Source organism: Lemur catta, chromosome 13 (genome assembly GCF_020740605.2).
Source record: "Lemur catta isolate mLemCat1 chromosome 13, mLemCat1.pri, whole genome shotgun sequence".
Taxonomy (NCBI): domain Eukaryota; kingdom Metazoa; phylum Chordata; class Mammalia; order Primates; family Lemuridae; genus Lemur; species Lemur catta.
In genome coordinates, this window is record NC_059140.1 from 27,209,932 (window position 1) to 27,231,413 (window position 21,482).

At 36.8% G+C, this 21,482-nt stretch overlaps 1 non-coding gene across 1 annotated transcript; it reads right to left on the reverse strand.

Moving 5' to 3' along the window:
* Positions 1–15,351: 15,351 nt before the first annotated feature.
* On the reverse strand, positions 15,352–15,452 carry LOC123649583. The gene has a single exon (XR_006739081.1). It is a non-coding gene; the product is annotated as a small nucleolar RNA U13 (small nucleolar RNA).
* Between the last annotated feature and the right edge of the window lie 6,030 nt (positions 15,453–21,482).

Consider the following 21,482-nt stretch of genomic DNA (forward strand, 5'->3'; position numbering starts at 1 on the left):
CTGACCAATACTCCTGGCAACAACCCTCTCCAGTAAAATCTGTTAACCAAACTCTCTTTACCTCCCCCTGACTCTTTTTATGTTCTTTAACAAATAGGTCTTTAGGGCTATTTCCTTTATAATTCTGCATATGTAAGCTTCACAAGGGCAGAAAACTTAAACTGTTTTGCTCACTGCTCCATCCTGAGCACATGGAATAACAAGTAGCATATAATAGGCACTTCTCATTGCATAAATGAATATGAAGCTGGGATCCATCTCCCTCTCATTTAGGTATTCTGATTCCATCACTGGTAGCTCTGTCAAAATGGAGAAAGAAAAGATATAGTTACAGCATCATTTTAGATGTGCACAAACAATTCCCACATTTCTTCTGCCTACTATAGTAAACACAATTATCCAACCTGTAACTGAAAATGTGCTTACACTTTTCCAGAGGCCAACAACACAAAATCAAATACAGCTACCATGTAAAATGGTATGTCCAGGATCTCTCGAGAAGCATCTTTTTCTTTGTCCAATGTGTATGTGACTTGCCATATCTGGCAAATGTTGACTGAATTATATGTTTAATCACCCTGTGTTCTGGTTATCTATTGTTGAGTCACAAGCTACTTCAAAACTTAGTGGCTTAAATCAATGACATTTATTCTGTTCATGAATTTGCAATTTGGGCAGAGCCTGGTAGGGATATGTTACCTCTACTCCTCTTGGAGTTAGCTGAGACAGCTTGCAAGCTGATGGCTGCCATCATCTGAAGACTCAGTTACTCACATTTGGTTGATACTGACTCTCAGTAGGACCTCTGCTGAGGTAATGACCAGAATACTGGCACATAGATTCCTCATATGGGAACTTAGCTTCCTTAGAGCGTGGTGACTTGGTTCCAATGGTGAGCATGCCAGGAGAATCAGGCAGAAACTGTGTCCCTTTTATCACACAACCTCAAAAGTCACACAGCATTACATTTTCCAAGGCCACTGACCTAACCAGGTTCAAAGAGAGAAAACATAGACCGCTACACCTATTGATGGATCAGACATATATTGTTGTGATCACCTTTGGAAAACACATTCTTCTACTTACTAAAATACTAAATATGCAATGGTGAAGACAGGCGACATTACCCACATTTGGAAAAAGCCAAAGTAAGACAACAGATAGTGGTTCCATCCCTTACACCACACCTTGTGGCCATGAACAGCAGGCTCCTCAGGTTGCCAACCGTGCAGCCGCTGGTTTTGCTTCCCCTCCTCATCCTGCAGCCTTGTCTGACAGGGGATGAGAGAGTAAGTCTTCATCTTTGAAGCTCTCTTTTTGTTGGTATTGGTTCTGAAGCTCTGAGAATTGACTCATCACAATTAAGAGAATTAATTATTACAGTATTACCTAAAATCTGAGTTGCTGGTCAATTACATTTCTCTTAGTTCCACCAATTAAAATGCTGGTCTGTGGCTTGTCTGCTCTCAGAAATGCTGATTGCCTTTTTATTTTCTCAAACTCAGCAGGCTCTTTCTCAGGTTCCCATGCCATCTGCCTTTTGTTGGAAGCAACAGACAGGGTATTTCTTCCTCTGCCTTGTATAGAATCTTTGGCCAGTGGCTGCATTTCCTTCCTGACCCCATCATTTCATCCTCCTAGTGTTCCTCCAGTGTAAGGAGGTGGTGCCCCTGCTATTGCTAGTCTTTGGGGTAACATATTATCCCAGTTGACTTCTCTCCACTATTCCATCATCTAACTGTTAATAATTCCTCTGTTTCAAATACTTAAAGGTACTGTAATATTATTTAAGCCCCTGTTATTCTGACCATGTCTATTGCAGTTTTATATTTGTAGCTGAATCTACAGATTTTTACAAATCAAATTAAGTTTATGGATTGTCCTCTGTCCTTCTAAAATGTGATTTCTCCTATTTTAACATAATTTGATAATTTATTCTCACTTTAAGAGAAGGGAGGTATTTATTTATAAGTTACCCATTTGGTAAATAATTCAATTCTCATTCAACTCAATGAAGTTGAGATATCATCTTGCTTTAATAGTGAAAAGAAAAAAAGAAAAACAACTGAGACTCACACAAGTTAATTAAATAGCTTGTCCAGGGTCTGACTCTACTATTCTTTCCACTACAATATACTGTGCCACTGCATATTTTATTTTCACTCATTAGTCTTTATCCTGACTTGAAATTAGCCATTTGATATTTAGTAATAAATTTTAGTGCTTTTAGTGAGCTTCTACAAAGCCCTTATTTGTGTTCTTGATCAGTATCTCTTCATCTATACTTTGATAAATCAAAACTTTTATCAAAGCCCAGAATTAGTTACTATAAGAATCCACTTGGCCAGGTGTGGTGGCTCATGCCTGTAATCCTAGCACTTTGGAAGGCTGAGGCAGGAGGATCGCTTGAGGCCAGGAGTTCAAAACCAGCCTGAACAACACAGTGAAACCCTGTCTCTACAAAAAAATAGAAAAATTAGCCAGGCATGGTAGTGTTCACCTATAGTCCCAGCTACTTGGGAGGCTGGGGCAGGAGGATCCCTTGAACCCAGGAGTTTGAGGTTGCTGTGAGCTATGATGACCTCACTGTACTCCAGCCTGGGCAACAGAGTGAGACTCTGTCTCAAAAAAATCCCCCCAGAAAACCTCAAGAATCCAGTTGGTGTTCAGATAAGGAGAGGTAAATAAGGCATTTCAGGATAGGCAGAAACAACAAATCACCAATAATTAATTTGCAGTATTTATATACTAATCTTATAAAGTCCAAAAAGTTAATTTAATTTGTAGAAAGAGCATCATATTTATTAGCATTGAAATAAATCTGTTACTTGCTTACACAGTAGGCCTGACACTAGTTAGAAAGAAATTATATTGAACTCGTAAGTCCTCCTTATTATAACCATATTGTCGGCTACTTGGGTGCCACCAAAATGTTTCACCATAAAGTGATGGTTTAGTTGAAGCTCTGTTGGCAATGAGAAAGATAAATAGCCTCAAAGCTTATTCGGTACCACCTTAAAACATGTTTGTAAGCCCAGGAACATGTATCTTTTATGTACATGTGTATTTCCTTACACTATTACAAGTAGATTAATTTTGTGACAATTTGAGTTTTTCTGAGTTTCTTTGGGGCAAAAAGTATAGGGAAATAAAGAGCTTTTGTGTGGAGATAAAAGCCAAAGAAATGTGAAAAGCTGAAAGTGAAAATTAACAAAAGTCTTTATGGGAGGCAAAACTCTGCGATGTCCCTCGGTATTCCCCATCCTACCTGCATACACCCTGTCTATTCCTCAGGTCAGGACTGTGAATTTGATGTATTGTACTCCTGTGATTAGCTTATGCTAGATGACACCATTAACCCTGTGATGGGGAGATCCTCTGGGAGGGTGAGATCTAATCAAATGAGCCCTAAAAGGAGAGAGTTTTCTCTGTCTGCTCACAGGAGAGGAAGTTGGAGAAATTCAAAGGTCAGTGTTCAGTTGCTGAGATAGAAAGGAAATTGTGATAAGGCCCAGAGCAGCCTAGGAGTTTAGAGGTGTTCCCAGCTGATAGCCAGCAAATTAACAGGAATTTTGCTCCTACAACCGCAAAGAGCTAAATTCTGCCAATAACAAGAATAAATTAGGAAAATGACTCTGAACTCCATGTGAAAATGTAGCTTGCTGACACCTTGATGTCAGCCTGAGCAGAATCCAGCCTTGATGTGCCTGAACTTCTGGCCTACAGAACTCTGAGCTAATAAATGGGTGTTGTTATAAGCTGCTAAATTTGTAGTGATCTGTTATATAGCAATAGACAATGAATATACCTCCAAAGGTGGTCAAACAGCTGTCTTTCAGCACATGGAGAAAGCATGGGTTGATGGAACATGGAGGAGCTTTATTGCAGACTTGTTCCACTCAAGTCATACGAGGACTTTCCACTGTACTCTGAACAACTTGTGTGGGTTTATGTTGTATTAAGGTTTCATTATTTGGCTTTATTTCATTAAAAGCATGTATAGTGTCCTAGCTTACCATGCACATTTGACCTGGGCAAAACTCCAAGAATTGCATGGGTTTAAAGTTCCATCCATTCAGCATTTTGGTTCATAACCATGTTTGTAAGCAAAGTGGATGACAGAAAAACCCAACCTTGATATTTTGTCTCCAAATCCAAATCACCTCCCTAAGATGTATAATAGTCAATGAAAATAGTAAACTGTATTTTGTAGAATAACATGGCTTTCTTATTGCTTTATTTCTTGCCCAATAGATTTTAATTTTTGAGAGTTCTTGTTTGCAAATTGGCAATTTACAAATATCCAAAAGGCACAAACATAATCACAAAAACCTAACCTAAAAAACTGTTAAAGACTATGTTGACAATTATTTTCTCACATCAAAGATAACTGCAGCCTGAGCAACATACCAAAACCCCAACTCTAAAAAAAAAAAAAAAGAAAGAAAGAAAGAAAGAAAAAGAAAAAAAACAACAAAAAAAATTTAGCTGGGCATGGTGTTGCATTCCTGTAGTCCCAGCTACTCAGGAGGCAGGGGTGGAAGGACTGCTTGAGCCCAGGAGTTCAAGGTTACAGTGAGCTATGATCGTGCCACTGCACTCCAACCTGGGCAACAGAGTACGACCCTGTCACAAAAAAAAAAAAAAAAAAAAGATAATTGTACATTATTAAATTGTTTGGGCAAATAAAACATCCTGAAAAGTTGGACATAAAAAAGCATTTTTAATAATGTAATTGCTACTGAATATATTAAATTTTAGAGATGCAGTTCATTGGCAGTTCTTGCTATTTGCATTTCTTTAACTATGGTAAATGTGAAGTCTAAGCATTTTATTGGGAGAGTGAAGTTAACATTATTAATAACAGCATACTATTCTGAATCATACTTCTGTATACAGCATGTTCTGACTTTTATTGGTTTGCTTTACAGCTTTAGTATCTGGAAATAAGGGAAAAGAGACATACCTAATATTACCACTAACTGACAGACTGATTAGGGCATGAATACACTTTTGCTGCAATGAGATTTTAAGTATAGCATATTTTAAAATTTATTTATGCCTTAAATACTAGAAGATCTTAAGTACTGCAATGCTATATCAATCATTAATGAAAGTGTGATATGGGGCCCATGTGAGATGATTTTACGTGTAAGAATATTTTCACTCAAGTAGGTAGCTATTTATTTGAATGTGCATTAATGTGTCTGTCCTTTCTACTTAAAGAAAATAATATGTGTTGAGCACAATATTTATGGCAAGTAAGACCATGATGCTGGTTTTTAAAAAATCAAACATATTTAAGTAAAAATGGAATGAAACATAATAAAATGATTAGGTAAATATTATTTTAGGTGTTACATGGATATGACAAAAATTGTGAAAGTGGTCTAAAAATAAGATTTGGAAAACAATGCTTTATAAATTTTTATCTCTATTTAATTCCCAGTTCTTATATTAATTATATCTCTTTACTTTTCCAAAATATGTTTTCAAAAGGCATTAAGTTAACGCCAGCAATTAAATACATTCATTTTAGAATTTGAAAGTATTTCTTTTTAATTATTTGAATATTTTTACTAAATGATTCACAAACTACTTTCTTCTTGGTTCAAGATCCAAACTTCTCTGCATCTTGATATGGGTTTAAAGATTCAATCAGAATAATCTATTTTCAGCCTTTGCTTCATAAAAAACTTTGAAATAAATTTAGTCAATAAAACAGTTGATTATCAACAATTAATCATTTTTATAATGACTGCTTTTGTGTGCATGCTTTAAAGGTTTTGTATACAATTTTATTAATAATAGTTTTAGTATATTTAAATATATTAAAGGATTTTCATATATATGTATATAGTTATAGATTATATAATAACTGAAACAAGTATTTGATACTTAGTTCAGTATTTGTGGTTTGATAATAGAAAATACTGATGTTTTGTAAATCATCTTTGTGTTCAGTGTAAAACAGAACTAAATCACCTAACGCTTTTGAAGATGAACAAAAATACTATTTCATTATGAAATATTTTGTACACCTCCAAATTACATTAGAATTCTCCCATTCCACCCTTAGGGCCTCCATATTATCTGAATCCTCCCCAGATCATCAGCAATGAAAATGGATAATGTTTTATACTGTGCTGTGCCTCATTTAGCATTAGTTACTACAGCTATTGCCTCTGTCTGTATCTTACTGTGTGATTGACACCAAAAGCAATCTTAGGTTGGAGAAGCAGAGTCTTCTTATTTAGGTGCACCCTGGAATGCATTATAATTACATACTCAAGGGAACTTATGCTGAACACAATTTTACATTTACATTATAGGCTCTACCTGCAGGCAATGACAGTAAAGAATAATGAGATGAAGCCAAAGATTTCTGCAAACTCTTCTTTCTGCCGAAAATGGGAGGAACAGACTCAAGAGAAAGGAAATCCTGTAACAGTTGCATGTCAAATAGAAAGAAAATAATATATTTAATTTGAAAGGAATATGAGAAAGAAGACTGTTTTAGTTAGGGAACAGGTTAAGCTGATGTAACTAACAAAAAGACCAAGAATACACTAGCTAAAACAATAAATACATAAAAAAATTTTATTCTCTCACATACCAGTCCAGAGGTAGGCAGGCAATCCAGCACAAGCAAGACACTCTGCTTCCCAAGGGCACCTTAAGGAACTCAGGTTTTCTATGAAGGGCTCTTCGAACCCCTGAAGAGCTTATCCTTGGCTACCTATTCAAAACTGACTGAGCAGCTCTGTGTCTTTATTTAAAACTGAAGAAAAGAGAAAAGAGAGAGAAGGGAGCATATACCTTGCTTGTGTTACAAGCAAGATTAAAGTGTTCCAAGTATCCCTTCTCTTTACATCTGATTGTCAAGAACCCAGCCTTATGTAACAACAAGGGAAACTTGCAAAATGTAGTCGCTTGCCGGGCAGGTACTCAGTAAAAGCTTAAGGAGTTTTAGTGTTTAAAAGGAAAATAGAGAAAGTATATTGGGGAACAATTAGAAGTCTCTGCCTTTGGTCTCTAGCCCCACAAATATCCACATGTACCAATCTTCCCATACAAAGAACACAGGCTCTCCCCAAGGAATGCAATTAAAGTTCATGCAGTTATTGTTCCCAATTCAAAATCTGAGATCTGAGTGTTTATTTATCTCCACCTGATCTAAAAGTGGCTCCTCAAAAACTAGCAATTTATTATCTAATAGACAAGTTATTTGTAATCCCATACATCTTGATGCAAAATGGTGGAGTAGAATAAAGAACTGCAATAAAAACTACCATTCTAAAAATAAATAATGGGAAACATAGCAATCTCTATGACATTGTTTGGCAGGAATTCAGAAGGCTTCCTTCCCAGGCAATAGAATAAATTCCTTGGTTAGGCTCTGGTTCTGATCTTGGGAAGGAATTCCTTTGTCTACTTACTGTTCCCCAGTCCCATGGCCACTGGGCTTCTCCTCAGGAGATTCATTCTTTTCCATTATCTGGTATCTATTATGGTGTCACCTTATATCAGTCTTGGTCTAATTAGGAGAAAAACCAACAGTGATTTGAACAAGGAAAGTTTAACTACAACAGGGGTTTGTAATAATGAGGGGCTGGCTAATAGGAATCAAAGAGAACTCTAAAGAATACAGGAATAGCAGATATAAGGAGCAGCCACTACTCACAGGGCTGAGATAGAGCCCCAAGGAAGAAGTGCCCCAAGGACTGAGATCCAGACTTCATTGGAGAGAGTTAGCATGGCTCACTGAATAGCAGCAGAGAAGCCACTGGAGGGATGAGTCAGTGGAATTTACCTAAATTTCACTAAGGGTGCTAGGGATAGCTTTTCATGAGGTGGTGTCTTGCCATAGGTGCTCCACCGTGAATCTGCCTGAGGAAACTGCTGCCTCTGGGTGCTGTTGTCATACCTATCCTGGAGCAGCTGGGCAATAGAGAAGCCACACATTCTACAAGAGGCTGCCAGGTGAGCACACCAGACCCAGGAAAGAAAACCCTTTACTCCTACAATCTCTTCCCCGCACCTTCTATTGACAAAGCTCAACATTGTTCCAGCTGACAGGAGAAAAATATTTAAAGGGCAAGCTCCATTTCTGCAGTGCAGGCAATGAGGGATGCATTTAGAGCTGAGAAGCATTAAGTTGGCACCCAACTGAAGTGAGTTGTTGATAGTCACCTTGTTGGTGAATACACAGCTTTTGCAGTATGTTTTCTGCTGGTAGTTTCCAGTTGGAGATTGCTGAAGACAGGCACCATATTTGTGATTTCCTTGGCAAACAATTTCCCCCCAGATTTAACAGGCTCCTAGTCTACTTGTTTCCAGTCACATCTATGTTAAAGCAGCTTCAGTCAAAGGTCATGTCTTGTTACAGTTCTTAAGCTTTCAGACTCTAGCTTACTTTCTGGTTGTTGTGTTCAGTCTACCCAGCTCTCAGTTAATTTAGTAGTGGCTACCTTGAGGCCACTTAAAAAAATAGACTTAGATGGGAATGGAATTTCCTTAGTCTATTGTCATAGGGCTGGCTCCCACTTTCTGGCTGAGAACATGTACTGGAGGCTCTTGAGAAATATCCTGAGGGACAATATTATCTCCTGTGGTTTGAGGTATAGGGAAGTTGGCTTTGCCAAACTTGGGAGTCCCCAGACACTGTCAAATTAGTTAATTCAGATTTTCTACTTTAGAAGGAGAAAACCTCTTTGTCTAGCCTTCCATATCTGTTTCTTTACCACCTACTTCCCTATTGATCAGCCATGACCACATATTTTAAGTTTTCATTATAGCAGCACCCCATTTCAGGTAATAATGTCTACATTAGTTAGGGTACAGCTTAAATTGCCACAAAACAGTGATTCATACAATAAATAAGTTTGTATTTCTCTCACATAATAGTCTAGATGTAGACAAGCTGTCTACAGAAGGTGTAGTAGTCACCTCTCATATACCAAGAGACTAGCCAATCACTTGGAAGACGAGTTGATTGCCTTCACTCAATCTTAAACTCTGGAGAGCAACAATTTGTCTAGATATGTTTGCTATCTCTGTTCAGTTTCACCACCACCAGCATCACCATCTGAAGACTTACAGAATATCAGAGTCAGCATAATATCCCACATATCACTCAAACCAAGAGATCCACCTTACAGCAAAGAAGTTGGGGCTACTGACACATTGTCCAATGGTCTTAAATACTACACCTTACCCAGAAACCTAATGATGATGATGATGTTGATGATGATAAACAAAATAGCCTGTTTAAGGCTCAGATAAGTACCAATTCAGGGACTATCCCTGCTGGGTTGGGGTACTCCAGCATGAAGCATGTGCACTAAATCAATGTCCAATATATGTGCTATGACTCAGTAGCTAGAATATGTGCTGCTAGAAACATGAGGTGAAAGTAGGATTTCACCAAGAAATCCTCATAACAGAAGGTGACAGCAAGAGTTCATCAAGCAGTGAAAGCAGGACTGACCTCTCAAACCACTACTCTGTGGTCTATTTGCAGAATTTATGTTTCTTGTCTTTGAAACTTTGGGTCTGCCATATTCAAGGCCCTGGTATGGAAGCAGGGTGGGGTGGAAAATGCTTCCACTGGGGGGACACAAGGAATACATTGAACTTGATGCAACAATTACCAGCTAGTAACTTGGAGCTCCTTAATGCAGGGAAGGAGTTAGCAAAAAAAAAAAAAAAAAGGAATTACTGTAATAGTGAGTGTATCATGAGCTATAGTAGCTGTTGTAAAATGAGTTTGGTGAAGAATATGCATTGAGCACATGGCATTCACTAGGCTGTTGCTTTGTGCCATTATGCCCATTGATCATGATGAGTGGGCAATTATAGCAACTGTAGGTCAAATAGGATATGGCATGTGAAGGGTCAGTCTCCTCAGGGTAAAAGGCCTGGATGATCCCACCAATTAAGCAACCAAGATCAGCTGAAATGCTAGCTGAACAACAGGGAGATCTAGAAATCTAAAAAATGGGGTAGAGAAAGGACTAGCCATCATGACAGGAATATAACTTTTTCCCTCTAGTATTGAGTGCTTGCCAAGATTGTGACCAGCCACAACTTTGAAGGAAACTCTGTGATGGGTTGGAATTAATGCAGGACACAAGAGGATCTGAGTGGTGCAAAGGGTGCACTGTATCAGACACCTTTGTGCACCATTTTAAATATCCTTGCTCACACCTCTTCCTCCAGCTGCTTCTTAGGCAACAAGTTCTACAAAAAGTGACCAGCTTTACAGAGCATCAAGACAATGCTTCACCTTGGGTCTATGCTATATCTCTCTCTCTGTCCAAGGGAACCCAATATGTATGTGCTATCCAAGGAGTAGAGTAGTTAATACCCTGGAGCCATTTTTAGCCAGTAGGGAATGAGAACTGAGGAAAAAATGATTCCTCCTTTCATCTCTAGTCAGTTTCATAAAGATCTTCAGAGAATTTCATGGTATGGAACACTAGGCAACTTTAGCAATGGCCAAGTTGATAACTCCTTTCCTATTTCACTCCCCTCTCCCTCATTCCTGCTTCTGGGATCACTTCTAAAAGAAACTACTTTCTTGTAGACCTTTGTCTCAGATTCTAATATCAAGGCAATCCCATTTAAGGTAGGAGGCTCTCCTCCAAAAGGCCATCAAGGAATCAAGTTTCCTTTCACCTCGTTGCTATCTCAACCCCTAGAATTTTACTCTGCTTCTCTGCATTGTCAAAGCAGACTCACCAGCACCAGGTCCTTATTTTATCCCAAACGATGGGGAAAAGAGCCGGAGAAAGACAAGCACATTATTTTAAAGGAAGTGACCTGGAAGTTGCACATATCACTTCATTTACTTATCATTAGCAACAACTTAGTCGCATAGCCACTCCTACTGAAAAGGAACCTATAGTATAGCTGGGCAGCCATGCACCCAAGTAAAACTTTCTTGATCTTGTTCCTAGATAGGGAATGGGAGAAATGGATATTGGCAGAAGTCTTTGCCACAAAAACACACAGAAAATATGGTAATATATATTGAAGAATTTTCTAAAAATTTTCCCTCTACCACCAAGTAAAATTCCCGGGGTATCTGGTCATGTAAACATGTCCTAACACTGCCTCTGACTGACACCAATTCTACCGCTTCTCTCAACCAGCACACTCTGTACTTACCATCTGTCTTTCACTTTCCTTTAATTATCCACACCTATCTTTTGCCTGTTCATTTCTTAAAGAACTTTAATTTATTTATGTTTTATGTGTTGCTTCATTTCTTTATGTATTAAAAATAGTAATGCTATTTCTCATATTTGTTTCACATTTTTAGTGTATTTTAATTTTGGGTCTGTCATTTTCTCAATCACATATTTTTGGGTTCTTATATATAAGGCTGGTTGGAGCCTATTTATTTTGCTCCATTGATTTATCTTTATTATTGCCAGTGTTATCTCATTTTATTAGTATAACCTCATGAAACATTTAATACCTATTATATATCCCACATTGTTTAACTTCTACTCATCTTCTCACCTGCTTATTCTTCCAGATGGATACTAGAATTATTTTATCCAAGTCCAAAAGTAAATTCCTGAGTTTTTATTAGAGCAGTGTTGGCTAAATCATGTAGTATGGGAAGACTGACATAGTACTGTGTCTTCTCATACAAAAACCTAGCTAGCACTCTATGCAAGTCTTATGAATTTCAAAGTTTAAATTTTTCTACCTTTCACTCTGCATGTCTGTTAAGAATTTTTTTCTAGATGTTTTATACTGCTGTTATTATTTTGCAGTTTTTGTTTTATTTGGTAACTTTGTGTTTGTTAGTATATAAGAAAACTGTTGGTTTTTATATTTTAATTTTGTGTTAAATTACCTCACTGAAGTTTCTGATTAGTCTTAATTTTTCTAATAATTCTCTTGTAGTTTTCAAAGGAAGACAATCATTTTGAATACTAACAATGATAATTTTGCCTCTACTTTTCCAATAGGTATGCCAATTATTTCTATGTTCTATTTCATTGAGTTTATTAACACTACCAAAGCAGAGCTGAATCATAATGATCACAGCAGCTTAGTATATAACTAAATTTGTTATAATGTTATTTGCATTATTTTTATGTAGTTATTTTGCATAAGTAAGATTACCCTCTTATATTGTGTATATTTCTCAGACTTTAATGCCAAGGATTGGATTAGGAAGCTTTCTACCTTTTCCTCTGTCCTTTAACTGTTCATAACAGCATTTAAATTGGCTCATCTTCATAAATTTAAAATAATACCCCAGATACTCTAAGTTTAAAGTCTTTGATGGAAGTAATTACTTAATTACATCTTGAAATATTTCTTGTTTACTGACTTACTAATGATTTCTATGTTTTCTGAATCATTTTTGGTAACACATTTTCTCCAGAAAATCAGTGATCATACAATCAATTTTTAGCATAAAAATTTACATATATTTTTTACCTTACTTTATTTTTTTTAAACTATGAGTTTAAAACTAAATACCAAAAACTAAAGCAAAAGTACAAAAAAAAATTCACTGAAAATCTCATGCATATATAACATTGCAACAGACATTTTTGCATATATTTGTTCCAGTCTTTCTGGTGAAAGTATTTTGTATAATTATTCCCATAATTTTCATTAGAAAATCATACTCATTTTTAAGTCTTTATTTTATAATTGTATCAGAAATGTCACGATTCTATAAAATTGGGTAAAGGTATAAACTCAGATACTAAAATCCCCTCAAATTTTTCTGTTCGGTAATAACTAATACTAATATTTTGTTGCTATTTCCTTGGATTTTGTTAGCATAGTTATATTGTATAGGCTAGCTTGAAAGCAGTATAGCAGTTAAGAGAACTGGTTCTAAAACCAGACTGCACAGATTCTAATCCTGGTTCCTCCATTTATCATCCTTATGAACTTGGTAGGCTACATATCTGTTTCCTCATCTGTAAAATGGTAACAATTATCATAGCAATTATCATATATGGATGGAGTTAAAATTAAATGAATATCCAGTGCTTGACAGTAATTGTTAGCTACTATAATTATCTTTAAATAGAGTTAACATAAGGACATTCACAAGTCCTATATGAAGGATGGAAGGCTGAATAAATTGTTCATAGCAAAATTACTCAAGCCCTCAATATGATTTTTAAGGTTATAAAAAAAATCATTCTTCTAGTTTCCATACAAGGAAATTGCCATTATGCAGCCCAATGCAGTTTTGCAGCAGGGCAGATTGATTTGTCTATTACTACTTCGTTTCTGCTCTAAGGAACTAAATGAGTAGGGACAACAGTGATTGCAAGAGGTATTCTCTTGCTGTGGGGTCAAGGTTCAGAGAAGGAGGCATAATTGGCTGCTTTGTTTGTTTTTTAGCAGTTATCCAGTTTTATCCTATCAATGAGGATCAGCCAATGGTCTCCTCTCACTTTATTGTGGGCTCAGAATTTAGAGTTCACGTTGACCACAAAGACTGTTTCTTAATTCTAACTACCACTTCTTCTTTTCTAATCTACTCAGTATATTAAATGATTCTAGAACAAGCTCTTCCAATGCTTTCTTATTATTTTCTGTCTCTAATCCCTTGTACACATGTAGCTAGAATGGATTTTAGCCCACAAATTCAGGGCAGGGGTAAGGGAGCTTTTTTCTATGCTGGTCTTCGGACATCAGGCCATCAGTGTCACTCCTACATTGTCTCTTGTTCATGACTGAAGGCCTTTTCAAGCATGACTGTCAGGTATACAGGGATCCTTATGCAATCTTTTAAATTTACTGTTTTGTTTATATATGTGTGTCTTTTCATGTTCCTGTAAGGATACACTTGAAATCCAAAAGCCAAGCAAAAATTCCTCATCTTCCCTTTATGAGAATGAGTAAGAGCTGACAAAATGGAAGAAAAGGACATGAGGTAAAGGGAAGTACCTGGGAAAAATCTTTAGGTACTATTTCAAAATATATTGCTACATACATCCTTACTCTGTTCTTTGGGCATGGGTTCATGAAATTAAAAAAATCTTTGAAAGACCTTTATTTAACTCTTAGATTAAGATGGCTTCAAGACAGAGTAGACATCACTCAAATTCCAGGCACTTTGAGATGACTAGGATACCCTGTTATGATTATGGTCCAATAAATAGGCAGTTAAGTTCAGGTGGTAGTAATTCAATGAAACTGCTAGAAAATAATTTGGGCTTCACATCTGTTTCAAAATATACCACTATTTTAAATAATTACTTTTGCCTCTGACTTTTCCATATGAATGCAAAACATCCAACTGAAACTACAAATGTATTCTGACTACCTTGATAGGTCTAAAAATACTTAAAAATTTTTAAGAATAGATAGGATTAATAACTGGACAAAATTCTTAACCATGTTCATATCACTGATGATATAAATGGGGGGGAGGGGGGAGGAAGAGGGAAAAGAAGCGGGGGCAGAGAGAGAGCATGCGCAATTGTGCAGGGTCATAACTCCAATTCCTCAAACAAACAAAAACTACTAAAGATCTAGGAAGAGTAAAGTTCTGCTGCCATTAAGTAAATTTTCTGAAAATCATTTTATTCATTTTATTCCCTATGGTCATCTACAGTGATCATATTTGCCAGACAATTGCTTAACTCCACTTCAGTTTACTTTTGCAAACAAAGTCATTGGGTCAACATAGAAGACTCAAACAGTTTCAAAAGTGGAACATTTTGAAAGCATTTTTGTTTGCTAATACAAATATGCCTTATGGTTAACTATTTAGTAGAAATTGATTTCCTCAAACTTGGTCCAATTATTTGATGAGTTTAAGACAGAACAGCGTCAGCAGCACTTCAACTATTACAACATGGTTAATGTGTAAAAACCAATCATTAATCTCATAATTTTCTTCAGCATCTTAGTAGAATGTGCTCTGTGCTTAGCTAGCATTGCAATATTAAAAAAAGTGGGCAAAGGTCATGGGTAAGTCATTCTCAATTGTTTAAAATAATGGCATTATATAACATGCTTATTTAATTGCTGCAATGTAACCTCATTGAATTATCAAACTATAATTGTAAAATTTTCCTGATAGCTTTTTTTAAGGTTATCAGTGTTTCTATATCCTAGATCCTATCACTATCCAGAAATCAATGTGTAAGAAAACTTTAATTTAAAATTGAATTACATAACTGATAAATATATTGCTGTCCTTAATTTTTTTCATAAACCAAATGAATACAAACTGATTACCCTATACAAAAAATGAAAACACTTTAGGATGGCATCCTTTTGGAGACAGATCTATGATTAAAATATTACAGTAGGCTTTAAATATTAGCAGGATTGTCTTTTTTTTTTCCAAATTAAATGAGTAATGTGCTGACGTCATAAGGATTGAGGGAGGCACATCTCACGCATGCATGTGAAAACCCCATCATCATGCTCGTGAACTACAAAAGGATCAGAATAAGTCTTTAAAATGAATAAAATGTGTGTTTAGGGTCTCTGACATTCTAATATTTCACAATCATTTTAAGAAGGCCTAGTATTTCTACCATAGTGAGATGTCTCAAATCCTATATAAGCAAGAAAACCAGGAATTTATTCTCTGACAGTAAGTAGTATGACTGAATGGTTTCACTTGGTACTAAACTGCACATTCCATTTTTGGATGGAAAAATGTTAAATATTAGATTCCTCATTCTAAGCAAGGATCAATGTACCATGACCAAATTGTTAAAGAATACCCACCCTAATTACTGTATTTATGTATGCTAAATTAGATTAACAAGTCTCACTTTCTACATGTTCTAGAGTGTGCAAAATGCACACACTACCGTATTAGTTATTTCCCCCGCTGAACTCCAGTAGCACTTACTTTCTGAGCCTTTCATTTAGTATCGCTTTCCACTTCATTTTACTAATTCTAATTTTACACATGTGAGATTTGTCTCAAAATCACCTACAATCTCCATGAGGACACACAGCCTTTAGTATGGGATTATGCATGTATTTTCACAAGTACTTGTCAGCTCACTAAACAACTTACTTCCCGAACACTACAATGATCTAGTGAAGAACAGCAATGGCTAGAAAGTAAAAAAGAAAGACTGTGGTCCCGAGGTCAGACTCACTTCCCATTTCCTAACTTATAAAGCAGGAAAACTGTGTTACTTCTATTTGAGGTCTGTTCTGAACCCCTTAATCACACTATGGCCCACTAGTAAAGTTCCCAGAACTGACCAGATCACTGTCCCACCCCACTCAGCCATCCACGTTGCCCTTACATATCACATATGTGCACAGATAACTTCTTTATATCCACTGCCCCTTCTCCCCATCAGTATAAGCATAATCTCCAACTTCTACCTCTGGACAAAATTTAGCATCAGGAGATGAGAAATTTAAGAATGGCATGGAAATATCTACTGATTTACATCAAAGAATAGACTAATAGTAAAATAATGCTTAGGACAAATCCTTAATTCATTCAACAGATATTTATTGAAGGCCTATTTTGCAGTCATTTTGGGGAATACAAAGTAAAATTTATTCCTTGTTTTCATGGAGCTGAAGTTCAACAAAAGATCTTATTGCTGATCCAGAGAGTACCAAGGTAAGGGTCAGGACTTCCCTTTGACCGCGGGCAAACCACCAGTTGCCTACATTTCCAATGGCTAAAAATAACCAAGGCTTGCATGTTATGAAACTTAAGTATAACTGAGTTAAAACACAAACTACTTATTTTCTATGCTTAAATAAAATTAAAATGCTCTCTGTTTCCTCCTTTTTGTCTTTTCCTTCGTGGGATGTTCTTTCAGCTTTTTTTCTAGTGATTTCAAAGTAAAGTATATTGTTTTTTTTCTGCCAGTGGTTGCTTTGAAACAAAAATCACTATATTCAAACCATTTCTGTACCCTTAACAAAGAATAAATTGTTTATTTACTTTTTACCTGTCTCTAAAGGCTAATTTCCCAGTTTATGGCTAATTTTGAGATTTTTAGACCCTGAGAGTATCTACATTCTGAATGTTCATTTCTAAAAGCAATTCTTTTATGTTCACATATTTCACTGCCTAACAAATATTTCATTTATTTTGTGGTTTCCCCATTATGGAGCTTTCTCTTTAACCTATTAGTTGATTGATGTAATTCTACATTTTTTTTCTATGATGAGTTTGTAAAAGTACACTATGAGCCCTTTCTATCTGAGAAAATCTTCATTTTACTCAAAGATGACAATAGGTAGTTACTGAATTTGTGAATAATCTTTTCTTTAAACCTCTATATATTGGCATTTAAATACTGTTGAGGAAAATTCTTAAGACAGCTTGTGTTTGTCTATTTTTTCTCACTGGATTGTTAAAAAGTATTTTCCTTAATTCATTTTACTTAAGCTCAGTCTGAATACAATCCTAAGTAGTTAGCAGGCCTGGAACTATAACCATGTCCAAAACCAACATAATTGCATGAGAAGACAAAGGGAGATGTGGTAAGTAAAACAATAGCCTCCAACTGTATCTGAGTCCTAATCCCAGAACCTGCAAATATTATAGGATAAGGGGAATTAAGGTGGCAGATGGGATAAAGGCTGTTAATCAACTGACCTTAAAAAAGAGAAATTATTTTTTGATATCCTCAAAATAATCACAGGGGTCCTTAAAAGTGGAAGAGGGAGGCAGAAGGGGTCAGCGTGGTGTGATATAAATACCTTCTGTTGCTGGACATGAAGACAGAGTAAGAGACTGTGAGCTAAGGCATGTATGCAGTCTTCAGAGCCAGAAGAGACAAAGAAACCCGTTTCCACAAACAGCCCTGCTGACACCTGAATTCTAGCCTAGTGAGACCTGTGTTAAGAATCCTGACCTACAGAACTATAATAAATTTGTTTTAAACCATTTTGTGGCAATTTGTTAAAACAGCAATATAAAACACAATAGACAAAGATATGTACAAATTGTATTAAGAGCTTTGAATAAAACAAATGGCAAGGATAACAGAATAGGGCATGGTAGACAGGGAAGGCCTCTTAGATGAAGTAACATTTAAAGCAGAGACCTAGAAGCAGCAGTTCCATCAGTTATGCCAAATGCAAGAGCACTGTGGGCTTGACAAAGAGTGTTTGCCTCTTACACTTGTGCTGGAGTTGTCATCTTACCTGAAAATTCTCTCCCATCCCAGTCATACAGTGATGACTGTAACATCACTACAGTCATTGAAATCTACTTTTGCTGTTTGGTGCCAGCCAAGACAAGAAGTATGCCCCTAACCTTTAGTATCTTTCAGCTATCCGCACCACCACCCTGCCTAGCCAATCCTGTGTGCTTCAGGGAGGGAAACCTTTCATTGTCACAGTCAGAAATGCATAAGGCTTGGGCCTGAATATGATCTTATCCCTCAGATTATTTCAGGTGGGCCAGAAAACTAAAATTGTTCAAGCATAGTGAAGCTGAAACTTTGTTTTGAAGGCTGAGGTAATAATGGAGGCTTGTCTTCCAGCTGATATGAACTTGGAATAGCTATGACCAAACTATTAATACCTGGTTGACCAAGATGGGAAAACCTATGAGATTACAATTCTTGGGGAAAGAAACCTAACATGCCTAAGCTACGAAAAGGGGAAGCTAATACATGAACCCAGAATTCTCCCTCTTAAACATTACAGTATAATAGTCCTTAAATAATTAGCTTAGTATCATGTGGTGACTCAAAAAGAGCCGACTTCAAATTGGAGTGTATGCGTGTATATATAAAAATAAATTTTCCTGGGCCCCACAAACTAGATGAACTACACAAAAGCATATGTAGTTCTCAAGAAATCAATTGCCTTATCAATTTGTTTCCTAAAACTAACCTGGTTTCCTTTCTCCTCTTTACCATCATCCTTCTCGCACATCCAACACACACACTCAGTATTTCTCAAGCACACCATTTACTAATGTTGCTTTGTTCCAGGGTGCCAAAGGGACAACTCAAAATTTAATCAAGGCACCATATACCAGTGTAGGACTTCCTGTATTTCTTCTACCTTATTCTGCTGGGAGTGAAGCTGAAAATTAGAAGACTGCAGAGTATTTGATCAACATTGATATTCTAAATGTCAATATACTACAGAGGGGATGCTGAAATGCTAAATTGCTTGGTAACCAAAAAACAGGGGTCTTAAGACTGGAGAACAAAACAAAGAACAATTAAAATTATTAGGAGACAGAGCCTAATCTCATCCAAGCAACAAAATCAAGTTGAAAACTACTAATCTGCCACTGAGCACCACTTCTCAACATTTTCAACTTTCTTGGGATTTTGTCAAGTGCTCACATCCACTGTTGCTGTCAGTTGCTTACTTTGTGAATTCTAGAAGCCAGGTTTGATGTTGATTTCGCTTCCAACATATCACTATCACATTTCCATATAAATGGAACATGTATCAAAATGGAAGGTTTTTTGTGACCCCTCCAGACTTAGTTCACTCATTTTTGCTAGAGGATTATTGTATACTGTATTTACTTACTTACCCAATTTCACCCTCCAACACTGGTCTAATCACTTCTACCAGGTATTTCTAATTTGCCAATAAGACACCCTACAATTTCTTAAGGTTCTGTATTAGAGCTTCCTGTTTTGCTGTTCACTTCCACTGAGCCTGTTTCATTTTAGGAGTAATACCCACAGGCATTTCCACTCGTTTATTCAAGGTTTATTGAGTGCCTTCTACACACCAGGCAGTTTTAGATGTTGAACACACCTCAACAAGCCACACCATCTTCAAATTCCTGCCCTCATTCAGTTATATCATCAAGGATATTTGGGGTGGGGAGTACAGTTTTAAAATACAGAAATGCCAACTCAGGTTTTGGGGGAAGAGCCTCTATTTTTAACAAGATCCCAGATGATACCACTACTTAGGAAAAATGACCCCTAGAAGGAATAGAGTATGCAGTTTGGGGAGAGCCAGTTTGACATTAGTGCATAAAGACTGGAAGAAAACAGGACTAAATTGTAGGTAACTGGGGTGGGGATATTCCAAGCTAAGGCAAGAACAAGTGCCAAGTCCATGAGGTGGAAGTCTGCCTGGAGAGGGCAAATGGCGGGAATTGGGGGAGGCAGAGCACTTAAAACAGGCCCTGCATAAAGGAATGAGCTCGGGTCTCAATCAAGTCTCATTTTAAAAGGAAAGCAAAAGCACAGTCAAGGGCAGAATCATAGGGTCACAAAAACAAGAAATGGTCAAAACACTGCAGAAACTACATCTTTTCTAACTTCAAACTTACTAAGAATTTTAGATTAACAATCTAAGATACAGGTTCCACATTTTTTGAGGTAAAGAGGACTAGAAAATTCCCAAGACCACCGGTTTAGAACAGAATCATGGGATTCTAAAGAGATTTAAAATATGTATTGCTTAAGATTTAGATTTCTCAGGGACTAAGCAGAAACGAGGGAACTGAGGTAGTAACAAGTGTAATTCCTATTTAAACTAATTGTTTTGTTACAACACTGAATAAAGTGTTCTAAGGCAAAATCTGAAAGCTTTAGAGAACTCCACATGTTGGAAGAGGCCAATGGCTTGAAAGATGTTACATTTATCTTGTGCAGCCTTACTTGCTCAAAATGACCCTGACCCTACTTTGACCACATGAACCAAGGAAATCCCCATACAGCTCAGTGACAACTACATATAAAAAGGAAAAGTTACTAAAGAAAGCGGATTCAGAAGCAAATGTGAGCTTGAGGCTGGCTAGTGTTATGCCAAGTAAAATACAAGTCAGCTATAAAACTGAGAGGAAATGTAAAAATATTGTTTATTCATATTTAAACCATCGTACCTCCATACAAATTCTAAGGCATCGATGTTCTTCAGCATTCTGATGAGTCACCATGTTGGACGAGCCAAGGTAGTGGGGTTCCAAGACACTTCTCAAAATACTGCCGGCCCAGCATGCAGTCCTACTCACCCCCACAAGGACTCCAATCTAACCCATGTGAATGAAGTTTCCAGGTCTGTTTTAAAAATTCTTTGGAGTTCGAGAGCAGCCTGAGCAAGAGCCAGACCGCGTCTCTACAAAAAATAGAAAAATTTAGCTGGGTATGATGGCGTGTGCCTGCAGTCCCAGCTACTTGGGAAGCTGAGGCAAGAGAACCACTTGAGCCCAGGAGTTTGAGGTTGCAGTGAATATCATGATGCCACTACACTATACCCAGGGCAACAAAGTACAACTGTCCAGACTTTGGATTAAAAACTTTGGGGAAAAAAACTCTACCAACTTCCAAGAAGCAAAAACTTGCTCCATGTTCAATCCATGTAAATGAAGTGATAGTATTATATTATTTATACAAGTAATCAAAAGATGACTTAAAGCACATGGGAGGATGTGTGTAGGTTATATACAAGTACTACACCATTTTATGTGAAGGACTTGGGCATCTGTACATTTTGGTATCTGCTGACGGTGGTCCTGGAACCAATCGCCCCCCCTTTTATAAGGATTCAAA